Consider the following 13,780-nt stretch of genomic DNA (forward strand, 5'->3'; position numbering starts at 1 on the left):
TTGTCGACGTTGTCATCGGCTAGGATCAGCTCCCGGGCAACGCGTGCCGCCGCCTGGGCATGCGCGCCACGCGCGGTGTGTTGTTGCTCGAGTGCGGTGCGCAGCTCCTGAGTTTGCTGACGCTGCTCGTCGAGCTTGGCTTGAAGCTCCTTGAGCTGCGCCAGCTGTGCCTGCCGCGCCGCCGAGCTTGACGAAGAGGAAGGGGCCGCAGGCAGCACCACCGGTTGGTTCGCCTACGCGTCTGCCCCGCCATTCCCGTCATCACCCGGAGCGTTGTCGTCTTGCCCGTCTACGAGCTGGACCATGAAGCACTCCCGGGCGGGATCGTAATCCCCCTCGCTGGAGTCTTCGGAGCAGGTGAGGCAGTAAGTCGTCGCCAGCTGAAACGAGCGGAAAGCGCCGGGGTCGCGGACCCCGGAGTAGTCCTCGGCCTCCTCGGCCGTGAAGTTGTCCATGAAGAAGTTGACATCGTCGGTGATCGAGCTCGCCGTCTCGGGGTAGGAGTTGTTAGGAGATGATGCGATGAGGCTGCGGATCGACAGGAGGTGATGACCCGGCAGATCCTCATACTCGGCGAACTTGGTGCTGGACGAAGAAGCATAGGAGGCAGCGTTGAGCATCCCGATGGGGAAGGGCGACGCCGCAGTCGCGCCCCCTGGGAGGCACTAGGGCTGCAGTTGATGATGGTGCCAGCGCAGCTGACACCGAAGCACGTGATGACAAAGCGGTGGCCTTGTCGGCCGCAATGCTGAGCCGTGACATGGCAACCTCAACCCACGTAGGGGAGCTGAAGCGTGCCGCCCGTCGCCGCTCTGCGCGCGCTTGTCGCGAGTGCTGGCCCGAGCGCCTGTTGTGCCGGGTTGGTGAAGCCGGAATGTCCGGGTTGCGTCTGGGCGAGAGGAGCTCCATGAGGTAACCGTTGCCGGTTGCTCTGAACTCGAGACTCCCGAACCAGATCACGTATCCTGCTGGGAGCAGATCCGAGACGCCCATGGGGAATGGGTTGGATCTGCTCGCCATCCCTGGAGATCAAATGGGAACAAAAGTGAAAATGTCACGCAGCGCGTCCCCTACCTGGCGCGCCAAATATTGGTGTCCTGACCCGGCGGTCCGGATCCCAACTAGTAATGCTGTGTGTTTTCTCGTCCAAGATGTTGATGCAAGAGGCAACATAGTAACGCACGGGTTTATCCTGGTTCCGGCTGTGGGGCCGTACGTCCAGCAAGGGGGTGCACGAGGGCACTGTATTATCTTGCACCGGAGGTGCCTGTAGTAGGGGGTACAGGCGTGGCAAGAGAGGGATGGAAGCTCCCAGGTCTCTGCTAGAGGAGAAGTCGATTGAGGCGAGTGCCAATATCGGGTGTTCAGTGGTGATGAGTGTGCGATGTCAATGACGACGAAGGTGACCATGGCGTCCCCCTTAAAGGAAGCCCGCCTCCTCCTTTTATAGTCACAAGGAGGGACGGTGTACATGCGCAGGGGGTCGTGGAAGTCGTTGTTTTCCCCCGAATCGCGGGGGTGCAGTGGTCGAACACTGTGGGAAGTACACTGTGGGGCATAGCGTCGGGCGTGGAAGTCGTCCTAGGTTTCGTCCTTGGTCTTACGGAGATCGTGCCGGCGTCCTGCCAGCCCCAGCAGGCGGCGTGGTCGTCGCTGTAAGGTGTACAGTCTTCCAAACATGGCGTGGTGACATTCTGTGGGCCCTGTAGGTTAGGGTCTTGCAGATATACGTGCACCAGCGGTAGCGGGGCACGCGGCGGTCCTGGACCCCCCTGGACGGAGTGCTGGCGTGTGCACTAAGGAGGTCCGGGAGTCACATGGAGATCCCGGACCCCTCGAGGGGGGGGGGGGAGGTCCAGGCCTCCGGCTGCTAGTGCTGAGCGTCCCTCCTTGAGGGGCACGTGGCGACACCGGACCCCTTCCCGAGCAGGAGGCGGGTCCGGGGCCATACGTGTGGTGAGGTGGAGTCCGGACAGCCGGAGTTGGCAGAACAGTGACGGGAGCTGTGCCGAGCACGTCTCATCCCGCGTCGCAGGTTCCCACAGTGCTGCCACAGCGTCCGGGATGGCGGAGCAGTGACCGGAGTTGGCGGACGGGACTCCGGTCACAGCCACTGTGGGTAATGGCGGCCTGACGCCGTCTGTCCTAGGCGCTGTGGAGGAGTGGTTGGCATTTAATGCCTCCGTACGACGGGCGGGTGAGCGGAAGGGCCGTTTGTCCTTTACGTCGACGGGTGGCCTCGAGCGAGGCGTAGATGGTTCGTCCTGCTCGAGGGTAGGTTCGCTACCCTCGAGCGAGGCGGAGATGAGGAGCGCAGTCGAGGGTCTCGATGGGATCCCTCGAGCGAGACGGAGATCACCCCGCGAGTCCAAGGGTGGTGCGGATGGGCCGCATGATAGGCTTCTTTGAGTCCTTTTCTTTCTTCCAGGTTGGAAGGAGGCCGTAGGCCTTCGTGGGCCCAGTTGCCTAATATGTGTTTGTGTTTTTGGGGTGACTTTAGTACCCCGATTAGGGTATCCCTAATTGTGGTACCCGACACTCTCTCTCTCCAGGTTCTCATGGTGGTGGCGGCCAGATCCGCGCGCTAGCTGCTCCGCCCCGCCGGCTGACTCCGCATGGGTGGCTGGGGATGGAGCGTGCCGGTTGCTCCGCTCCGTCGGCAGACCTTTAGCGGACGCCCAGGAGTTCGCTCAAAATAGCGGATACGAGCCCGTCCGCTTCTTTAGCGAACACCGGTGCGGATGTCACCGGCCTGGAAGGAGAGACAGCAGACGCTATTAAGGATGGCAATGGTTCGGTTTCAGATCGAGCATCCGCAAGTTTAAGGTCTAGTGGGTTTGGGTTCGGAGACGATTTCTTACCCATGGTTTTCATTTTCGGGTTTGGTTTCGGATTTAGTTTCCCACCCGTTGTAATAAAAACTTGTGTTTTATAGTATACTTAATAATAATTTTATTTTCTTAGACTATTAAATTTATTCTAAATTGACTTAAAAAATTATTTACTATTTATTGCCTCTTGCTTATAAATGTGAATGTTATATATATTATGTATATGTTTATATGAAGTACTTATTATTCTTACTATGTTGCCATACAAAATAGATTTCACGTATCCAATCGGGTTGCGGGGATCCATGGGTCTCAAGTTTTGGGATGAATTTTCACCCAAAACGGTGTTCGGAGCGGGTTCGAGTTTTAAGTTTAAGTTTTGGTTTTGGTTTTGGTTTTAGGAGCCTAGATCTGAACCCACTCCATTGCCATCTTTAGACGTTATCCCGTACCTGGGCAGACAACCGGACGATGAAGAATGGAAACAGGAAAGCTGGAGGGAGAGTGGAGTATCATTATTAGAAAATGGAACCATGAGCTGCCAACTGGTGCTGTTTGATTTCAAGGACTTTTTTTAAGTCGCTGTCACATCAAAAAGAATTTTACTATTCTAGAGTATTAAATAAAATTTTTTTATAATTTTTTTGACAGCTGAGTGCTAATTCGCGAGACGAATCTAATGAGCCTAATTAATTCATAATTTGCTATAGTGATGCTATAGTAAGTATCCGCTAATTATGAATTATTATACTTCATTTGATTCGTCTCGCGGTTTAGTCCTAGAATTCTGCAGTTAGTTTTATAATTAACTTTTATTTAATACTTTAAAATATTAAAATTCTCTTTATGTGATATAGACTAAAATTTAACCCTGAAATCAAACAACCCCTAACTGCCGGAAGGAAGTAAGGGAACAAAACAAATGGCCTAGGCTGGAAATGCTCTGCTGGGAAGACCTCCACTCCACTGCTGCCTATTGCCGTCTGGTAAAAAACACGTATATGCCTACCCAGCAGTTGTTGCTAGTAGTGTAACCTATTCAAAACGCATGGATCATTTCATTTTAACTGCCCATCATAGTGTTTACTCTCTCTCTCCCCCCTCTCCTAATCGTTTCGGAAAGCTCGCTGCTCGGCACTACTAGTCCTGCTGCCTGCGTGGAGGTGGTGCAGCCAGCGGGCATCTCCCTCCTCCAGCTTGGAACTTCAAGGATCGCTTCTTTCTTTCTCTCAAAGCAAAGGCAAAATTCGCCAGCAGAGACACCGTTCAAAGTTGGCTTTTGCCACAAACCACTAAACAAATGATGTCTTTGCTAGAAGACCGTGCTCAAAAGTAGTAATTTGCTGTAGAACATTGAACCCAATATACTATTCAATTTTAATAGAAAACTACAGGAATTGACCTTTCTATCCTTATCATTCTTTTACCAGCACAACACCCCGTTGCACCGCCGCTCGTCTACTCCAACCACGGGTAGGCCGAACCATCCTCCTCGTCTCTCGCGTCCGCGGGCGCCTCGCGGCCGAACCCCCTCCTTCCCGCGCTTGGACTTGATCGGCTACGGCATACGAGCGCGCGCGACGGCGACGCCCACGCCAACCACCTCCAAGTCGAGCCTAGCCGTGGAGATCCGCCCTCACTAGCACGCTAGGCTACACCGGCCACACCGGCGGCGGCCGGGCCCGTCAGCCCCTCCCTCACGCACCAGGCAGAGAGCACCGATCAAGCTGTCGGCGTCCGGGCCATCTGCCGGGCAGGGAGCGCCTGCCAAGCTGCCGGCGTCCGGGCGGTCCGCCCCTCGCTCGCGTGCCGCGCAGGGAGCGCGTCCGGGCCGTGCGTTCTGAAGAGTGGTAGCGCGAGAGGGAGAAGAGGATAAGATAGTAGAGTAAAATAGTAGGTATAGTGATCTCTAGCAAATATATATGATTTTTGTTGTCCGTGAGCAAAGATCATATTTTTCAGTGGTTCATAGCAAAGATCACCTTTAACAGTGTCCTGTGGCAAATTTTGTCCAAAGCAAAACCCAGTCAGCACACCCAAGCAAAGATACTACAGTACTACCCCTCAAACCAGTTTGCGTAGAAAGAGAGAGGGGGAGGTAGAAGTTTGTAGAGAGAGAGTGAGGGCTTGTTTAGATGCATAAAATTTTAGGTGTAAAGCAATATAGTATTTTCGTTTGTATTTAATAATTATTGTTCTGTCATGAATTAATTAGGCTCAAAAGATTCGTCTCGCAAATTATAGACAAATTGTATAATTAATTATTTTGTTTAGCTATATTTAATACTTCATGCATATGTCAAAAGATTCTATGTGATGAAGAATTTTGTAAAGTTTTGGAATTTTGAAGAAACTAAACAAGGCCTCAGTCACATCGGCGCGGTCGAAGCTGGCATTTCGGATCCCCAATTCAAGGGGAATTTAATCTTTTACCATTATAACGAAGGCCACCTCCTGAGATAGCACTCTTGTTTTTTGGCACTATAGAATTAGGCCGTGTTTATGGCACTATAGAATTAGGCCGTGTTTAGTTCTCCTTAAAATTCCAAAAAATATCCAGCGCTACAGTAATTTCGAACGTTTGACCGCTAATTAGAAGTTTTAAGTGTGAATAACTGACAAAACTCATTCCATAACCTCCGGGTGTAATTTTGAGACGAATCTTTTAAGCCTAATTAGGCCATAATTGATAACGTCGTGCTACACTAAATAATCTCTAATGATGGATTAATTAGGCTCGTTAGATTCGTCTCGTGATTTAAAACTCATCCGTGTAAAAAGTTTTATAAATAGATTTCATTTAGTACTTCTAAATATCAAGATTTTGTTTTCAAAATTTTTGGAAAACAGAACTAAACACAACCTTAGCATTGGAGAGATAAAATCTTTACATTTTTACCACTGAACGCCAGCGTGTCGTTCCAACTAATCCAGGTCAGCTCTGCCCCCCGCACCCAACCCGAGCCTATTTTGGCTCCGTTTGGATGCGTAGCACAAAACGTGCTAGGAAAAGAATCTTCAATGCATGAGTCAATAAATGAAGTTTATTTATAAATTTTTTTCATGGATGTGTGTAATTTTTCACGACGAATTTAATGATAGTAATTAATTCATGATTTGCTACAGTAATGCTACAGTAAGTATCCTCTAATTATGTGATCAAAAGTCTTATTAGATTCGTCTCGCGAAATAGCACAGAAATTGTGGAGTTAATTTTATAAAATACTTTTATTTAGTACTTCTAATTTTGGTCAAAACAAACTACAGTGTTTTGTGCTACCCAATCCAAACACGCCCTTTCCACCCCAGTGCCCCACGCGTTCAACCCAGCCCATTCCACTCGCTTCTTGTGCCCCCTCCTCTGCTCCGGGACTACCTCGCCCGCCCCGCCCCTTTCCTCTGCTCCGCGACCTCCACCGACTCGCCGGCGGCATTGGCGGCATCTAGCGCACGAGGTTGTCCACCCACCATATGCAGTGGTGGCTGGCTCTCGGTGTGTCTGATGAGCCGGCGAGCTTCGCCGGGGCGGTGGCCCAGCACGGCGTGGAGGCGACCTCGACGCTGGCGGAGGCCGCGGAGTTGGAGAGCGAGGAGAGGCCGGAGAAGACGGCCGCGGAGCCCGAGGCCACGGCGACCGCGGCCGCGGCCGCGAGCGCCGCGATCTCGGCGGGCACGTCATCGGGAAGCGGCGAGGGGCCCTGGCAGCCACGGCGCGCACGGCAGCCGCGAGGCGCGCGAGGTCCCGTCCGGCGCGACGCGGATGTGAGCCTGGCGGCGTCTCCGCATCGCCGCACGGTGCGCGTCTCGGCTTGGAGCGATGCGAGCGCGACCAGCACCTGGCGGAAGCTGCCGTGCGCGTCCGCGAGGCGGAGATAGTCATCGAGCGGCAGCAAGTGCCTGGCCGCCGCGGCGGCGGTGGCGACGGCGACTGCTCGGCTGAGCGTGTGGCGTCGCGACTGAGCGTGTCCTCGTCGGCGTCGCGCTCGTCCGCGGACGCGGCGCCTGAGCCGCTCCCGCTGCCGCCACCGCATCCACACCCGCGCGGCCTGTCCAAGCTCGCGCACGGGATGGTCCAGGCACGGCTGCAGTCCATGATCGACGCCGCCTTGGAGCCCCGGCACCGGACGAGCTCGTCGCCGGGCGCGCGGGCTCGCGGCGGCCGCGGCGGCCGGCGGCCGGCGGACGGGTGTGCGTGGTGCTGCTGGCGGAGGACCGGCGGACAAGCACCACGCCGCCATCCTGCAGGCCTTCCACGAGGTCTGATCGGCCCTCTTGTCCTGCAAGCAGCTGGGCGGAGCGAGAGCTCGATCGACTAATTGACTTGGTGATCTGGCCGCAAATAAATTAAATGCAAGGGTGTAATTAGCCAGTCGTTCGTCCTGTGACCTTTGAGTACCAAAGGTCCAAACGGGGATGTGTGAGCGCCATGGACAGCCAGACGGGAAGAGCGGCAGCGGCGGCGCTGCAGGTGCGGGGGTGGCCGTCGTGGAGCAGAGGAGTGGAGCAGAGAAGAGGAAAGGAGGAGAGCGGGGAATGGGCTGGATTTGGGCGGGCAGGCTGGACAAAATAGGCTCGGGTTGGCCCCGGGGGGCCAGAGCTGACCAGGATCCTAGCTGGAATGACACACTGGCGTCGACAAAAACGAGAGTGGTAAAAATATTAGGATTTTCTCTCTCCAATGCTAATTCCGTAATGCCAAAAAGAGATGACCTTCGTTATAATGATAAAAGATTAAATTCCCCCCGATTCATCGGATCAATCAGGATCAGTCAGCACAAGGAAACTATGAGGAGGCGTTCCATATTCCCCTTGATGCCGTTGTTGCCCATCCACGAGTACTAGTATAACTAGCTAATAGTATACCAATGGCCCCCAGTTGATGCATGCGTGGGAGGCAATGGCGGCGGCGGCGGCGTCGTCATCTCCTTCCCCCGCTCCGGCCAAGAAGCAGAACAAGTGGCTCCGCGGAAACAACAAGGTAGGTTGGTGCCTGCACTGCATTGCCCCCAATTCATCTTCCTTGTGCTTGGTTTCTTCCTCCGATGCCTCGGCGGCGAGTTGTTCCTTCCATCACATCACCATGATTCTGACGCATGCATCTTGTTTCAAGAACCGGTTCCGATTCATCGGATCGTTTGCGGCTCAAATGGTTTCACTGTGCTGGAGGCAAATAAAAGATCCAATCTTGATCGCGATGTGGCGGCAGGTGATTGATAGGTACCTAGGCGAGGCGCGGGCGGCTCTCGCTGCGGCGGCGCAGGACACCGAGGATGGGGACGGCGCGGCGGCGGCGGCGCTCGGCTTGGTTAGCCTGGCTTTGGAGATGTCGCCGCGGTCGGAGGCGGCGCTGGATCTCCGAGCGCGCGCGCTCCTCGCGCTGAGGCGCTACCGCGACGTCGCCGACATGCTCCGTGACTACATACCCAGCTGTGTTGGCAAGTCCTGCTCGGGCTCGGGCGACAATGCCACCACCTCGTCCTGTTCATCCGGCTCCGGCGTCCGCTCCGACGCAGGCGCTGGCTTCCTGTGCTTGGACGTATCCGAGCTGAAGCGCCGCGTCGTCGCCGGCTTCTCCAGGAACTCCGTCAACACCGAAGCCCAGCCCCCATGGAGGTACCTGGTCTTGGGGCAGGCCTGCTTCCACCTCGGATTAATGGAGGACGCGGTGGCGCTTCTCCAAACCGGCCGCCGCCTCGCCTCGGCGGCGTTCTGCCGCGAAAGCTTGTGCTGGTCGGAGGACGGCTTCTCGCCGCCGCCGCCCGACAGAAGAAGAGCGTCATGTGAAGCTCCTTGTCCATCGGTGTCGCAGCAGCTGCTTGCGCACGCGAAGCTCCTCCTCCGTCGTCGCGCGGCGGCGGTGGCGGCGCTCGACGTCGGGCTCCCTGCAGAGGCGGTGCGACATTTCAACAAGGTTCTGGACACACGCCGCAGCCGCACCCCATCGCCGCAGCCTGCCTCGTCGGGCGCGCCGCCACGTTCCGGTCGGTGGGGCGCCCGGCGGACGCCATTGCTAACTGCAACCGCGTGCTGGCGCTGGACCCGGCCTTCGTCCCGGCGCTGCGCGCGCGCGCCGACCTGCTGGAGTCCGTCGGGGCGCTCCCCGAGTGCCTCCGGGACCTCGACCACCTCAAGCTCCTCTACGACGACAAGCTGCCTCCGTTTGGGGCGGAGATGACCGGCGCGCTGACCGCCCGCATCCAGCGGCTCCGCGGCCGCGTCGCCGAGGGGTGCGGCGTCGACTACCACGTGCTGCGGGGCGTGCGGCGTGGGTGCACGTGCTCGGAGCTGGAGCGCGCGCACCTGCTGCTGTCGCTCAAGCTCAATCCGGAGCGTTCCATGTCGTTCGCGATTTTTTTTAACCTTTTTCTATTAATATTTTAAATTTAACCTGTATTGGTTTTTATTTAGTCCGTTTGGTCGCGCCACTTGCACCGGCGCGACAGTTAGCCACTGTCGTGCCAGTGCATGTGGCGCGACAGGGTGGCCACGCTGGCGGTCCGAGCCAGCGCTGCGTCACGGGGGCGATGACGTGGACGTCCCTATCGCGCCGCATGCACTGATGCGACAATGCCAATGTCATTAGCCCGCGCAGGCTCCTTCTCCCCCACCCTCCCTTTCTTTCACTCCTCCCCGACCACAGCTCTAGGGGTCCGCTGCCGCCCTCCAACCCCCCCATCTAGCGTTTTGAGGGCGGAAAAGTGGGGGAAAACGCTCTCCACCCTTGATGCTTGTGTCATGTGTGATGGAAGGAAAGGATTAAAAGAAGATTATGCAAGGCAGGTAGATGGGCACTGTGCAGTGCATTTAATACATTTAATATTTCACACATGTGTTCAAAAATTCGATGGGTCTATTACTATTTTTTTAGAATTAAATATGTTTTCTTTTTTTAATCTCGTCTAATCCTGTGTCATATCATGTCATGTCATATTGTTGCCAATGTCAACTCGAGATCCGGTCCAGCTCAGCCACCACCAAACAGCAGCATCCGCGTGGCAGTTGGCCGTGCTTGTGGTAACCCAGCTGGAAGCTGCGACACCAATCTCAAAAGACCGCCGCTAGTAAGACCACCTCCATCGGTTGCAGGCAGCACCGTCGACTTCGCTTCGCCTAGCGAGAACTGCAGCGCTAGCGAGAGGCTTTCTGCCCTTTTCATCGATTAAAAATCTGATTCAGCCGGCGACGTAGCTCACCGTTGGAGGAGGTCTAAGGGTTGGGTTGATTTTTGGTAAACCCAGTTGGAGATGGATGGATCGATCAAGAATCTGTCCATGGACATGCATGATGGACTGGAATGTGCTCATCTGGTCAGCCAAGAAGGTGCTCATCAGCTTGCAGCGTATTCCTTCAATCGATCGCCCTTGCTTTATTCTCTGCTTTTATTTCCATACTGTTGACACAAAATCGCGCCAACATACTCGAATGCGCTAGAACGCGCGAACGATCGTCAAAACGATCAACACCCGCGAAACCCTGGGCAGGCCGGTCTGACCGGTGCAGGCAGGGCATCGTCGGAAACCTAGAACAGGAGCTCGGGAGGGACCCGTCGGAGCTCGTGAACTAGGGTTGTCCTGAGATCGGCAGGCCACTCGGAACGTCTTCAAATGCCGTAGAGACGAAGGAAGAAAGCAATCTAGGGTTGGAAAATGCTAGAATTTGAGAGACAAAAGTAATGCGATATTTTTTATTGATTCGATTGGGAATAATCTCAATCGGCCTTAGCCTTCATATTTATAGGCCAGGGAAGACGTACCTCTTCACGAGTAGTATTACATGATGACTCTTTACAAAAACTATGAGGACCCTTTACAAAAACCCTAATTCTACTCGGACTGTACAGACCAGACCGGTCCGGTCGGCCCGACCGGTCAGACCGGTCGGCCTCGGCAGGTGCCAATTTTGGCTGTCAACATATGCCCCCCTGCTTTTTAGTGAGTTTTAAAAGCTAAAAAGCAAAACAGAAGTATTCTATACAACACTAGGGCCTAAAAAATACTGCTAAGGGTGATCTTCATAAATCAGCCATCTCTCCTTCATGCATCTTGCCATACGCTGAGGTAGAATTTCTTCAAGTACTTCCCATTGATAGCTCTAGGTAGTCGATCTCCTTGCAGCGTCTCCATCATATAAGAATTCCGAAGGTGACTTTAATAACTCTATACGGACCTTCCCAACTTGGCGACCATTTACCAAACTTATTATTTTTATCCCAAGAGTCAATATTGTCTTCCAAACTAGATCTCCAACCTGAAAAGATTTATCTTTTACCTTCTTGTTGTAAGCTCTAGCAACTCGAAGCTTGTCTTTTTCAATCTCTTTTAAAGTCTTCATCCGCTTGTCGGTCACCTCATCGATATTATCCATCATTGAATTATAATAATCAACAGCGGAAAGATCATTTTGCTTAGCCAATCTATAGGCGTCCAGATTTACCTCAACTGGTAAAACGGCCTCTTGACAATATACAAGCTCAAAAGGAGTAACCTTGGTAGCACCATGACGAGATATACGATGAGCCCACAATACTTCGGATAACACTTCATGCCAACTCTTAGAATTTTCTTCTATTTTCTTCTTAATAAGCTTGATCAAAGTCTTATTACTTGACTCGGTCTGTCCATTGGCCTGAGCATAATATAGAGATAAATTGAGCAACTTGATTTTGTAAGATTCGATAAATGCGCGTACTTCCTTGGATATGAATGAAGAACCTTGATCTGTAGTCAAAGTTTGAGGAATACCAAATCTATGAATAATATGCTCAGTTATAAATTCAATCACCTCTCTATGTGTCATATTCTTCAAGGGAATTGCTTCGGTCCACTTAGTGAAATAATCCATAGCAACCAACACGAAGCGATGCCCCTTTGAAGATGGAGGATTAATTTGTCCAATAAAATTCAACCCCCAACCTCGAAACGGCCATGGTTTAATAATAGGATGCAATGATGCAGTAGGTACCAATTGCAAATCTCCAAACCGTTGACACTCTTCGCATCTTTTATAATATTTAAAACAATCTGAAATCATGGAAGGACAATAAAAACCGGCTCTACTAAGCAACCACTTCATTTTAGGAGCCGATTGATGAGTACCACAGATGCCTTCATGAACTTCTCCCATAGCAATTTTGGCCTGATCCGAGTCCAAACACTTGAGAAGCAAATCTTCGGCGATTCGACGATAAAGTTCATTATCAATCAAAACATATTTGAATGCTGCACGCCGAATATTCCTCTCTGCACCACGACCAGGATCCTTAAGATAGGAGATTATAGGAACTCTCCAATCCTGATCTTTGGCCCTTTCTACGGCCGAATTGGTGTTTTCTGGCGACTGGGCGGTCAGACCGGTCTCTGGACCGGTCAGACCGGTTGAGTCAACCGGTGTGACCGGTTCGTCCAGAACCTGCAACTCGGCTTCGATTTGCATCGATTTTCTAATGTTGAATTTTCCTTTTCTAACATTATAACCAGATGCTTGCTGAGCCAGAGCGTTAGTCTGTCCATTTTATTCTCTTGGCAAATGTCTTATAACGAATTCATCAAAAGAAGAAATAATGTCGAGGCACTTATCAAGATATGCATTTAATGAACCATTATAACATTGGCATACCTTGGATACTTGCTGCACAACGAGAAGCGAATCACCAAAAACTTCGACATGCTTCACACCCATGGATTGTAAAATCTCTAAGCCAAATAATAATGCTTCATACTCGACTTGGTTATTTGTGCAATATTCTTCTAATCGGTTTGAAAACTCAAAAACAGCACCACTTGGAGATATAAGGACAGCACCAATTCCCCTCCCATTATCACAAACCGATCCATCAAAATAAAGCTTCCATGGTGTGCAAAAAATATGGCCGATTTCTAAATCATGCTCATCATTAATCCGATGATAAACAATAAAGTCCGCTACGATTTGGCCTTTCATAGATTTTAAAGGTTCACAAGCCAAATCATATTCAATCAAAGTATATGCCCACTTGCCAATTCTACCACTCAAAATCGACTTTTGTAATATATATTTTATCACATCGGTTTGACATACTACTATGCAAGGACTACATAGTAGATAATGCCTCAATTTAGTACAAGCATGATATAAAGATAAACATAAATTTTCAATAAAAATATACCTTATCTCCGCATCAATAAGTCGTCGGCCTATGTAGGTAACAACATACTCCTTTCTTTCGGTCTCTTGAGTCAAAACAACCCCAATAACTTTATCTTCGGCCGCTATATAAAGTTTAAAAGGAACACCTCTCCTAGGTGCTTTAAGAACTGGCGGCGAAGACAAGTAATATTTAATTTTCTCAAACGTCTCTTGCTGTTTTGCCCCCCAAGTAAATTCGACTTCATTCTTTAACCGAAGAATAGGAGTAAAAGCATCAATCTTTCCCGACAAGTTAAAAATAAATCTTCTCAAGTAATTTATCTTGCCTAGAAACTTTTGCAAGTCTTTCTTGCAAGTAGGAGCCTCAACTTTCCTCATGGCTTCAATTCTTTTAGGATCAATCTCCATGCCCTTCTCATGAATAATAAAACCAAGGAACTTTCCAGCCGATACTCCAAAAGCACATTTGAGTGGATTCATCTTCAAACCATACCGACGCATCCTTTCAAGAGCAAGTCTTAAATCGGCTAAATGAGAATCCAAACCGGCCAATTTAATAACAATATCATCAATATACACTTCCAAGATGACACCAAGTAAATCATGAAAGATTAAATTCATAGCTCTCTGATAAATTGCACCAGCATTCTTTAAACCAAAAGTCATAACCACCCACTCAAACAAACCAACAAATTCGGGACATACAAAAGCCGTTTTAGACGTATCTTCCTCGGCCATAAATATTTGATTGTAACCCGCGTTACCATCAAGAAAACTAATAACATGATGTCCCGATGCTTCATTAATTAGCATATCGGCTATAG

General features: G+C 51.3%; 1 pseudogene; it reads left to right on the forward strand.

Moving 5' to 3' along the window:
* The first annotated feature begins 7,614 nt into the window (after nt 1–7,614).
* Nucleotides 7,615–9,212, forward strand: LOC120695629 (annotated as a pseudogene).
* The last annotated feature ends 4,568 nt before the right edge of the window (nt 9,213–13,780 follow it).

Source organism: Panicum virgatum, chromosome 2K, assembly GCF_016808335.1.
Source record: "Panicum virgatum strain AP13 chromosome 2K, P.virgatum_v5, whole genome shotgun sequence".
NCBI lineage: Eukaryota > Viridiplantae > Streptophyta > Magnoliopsida > Poales > Poaceae > Panicum > Panicum virgatum.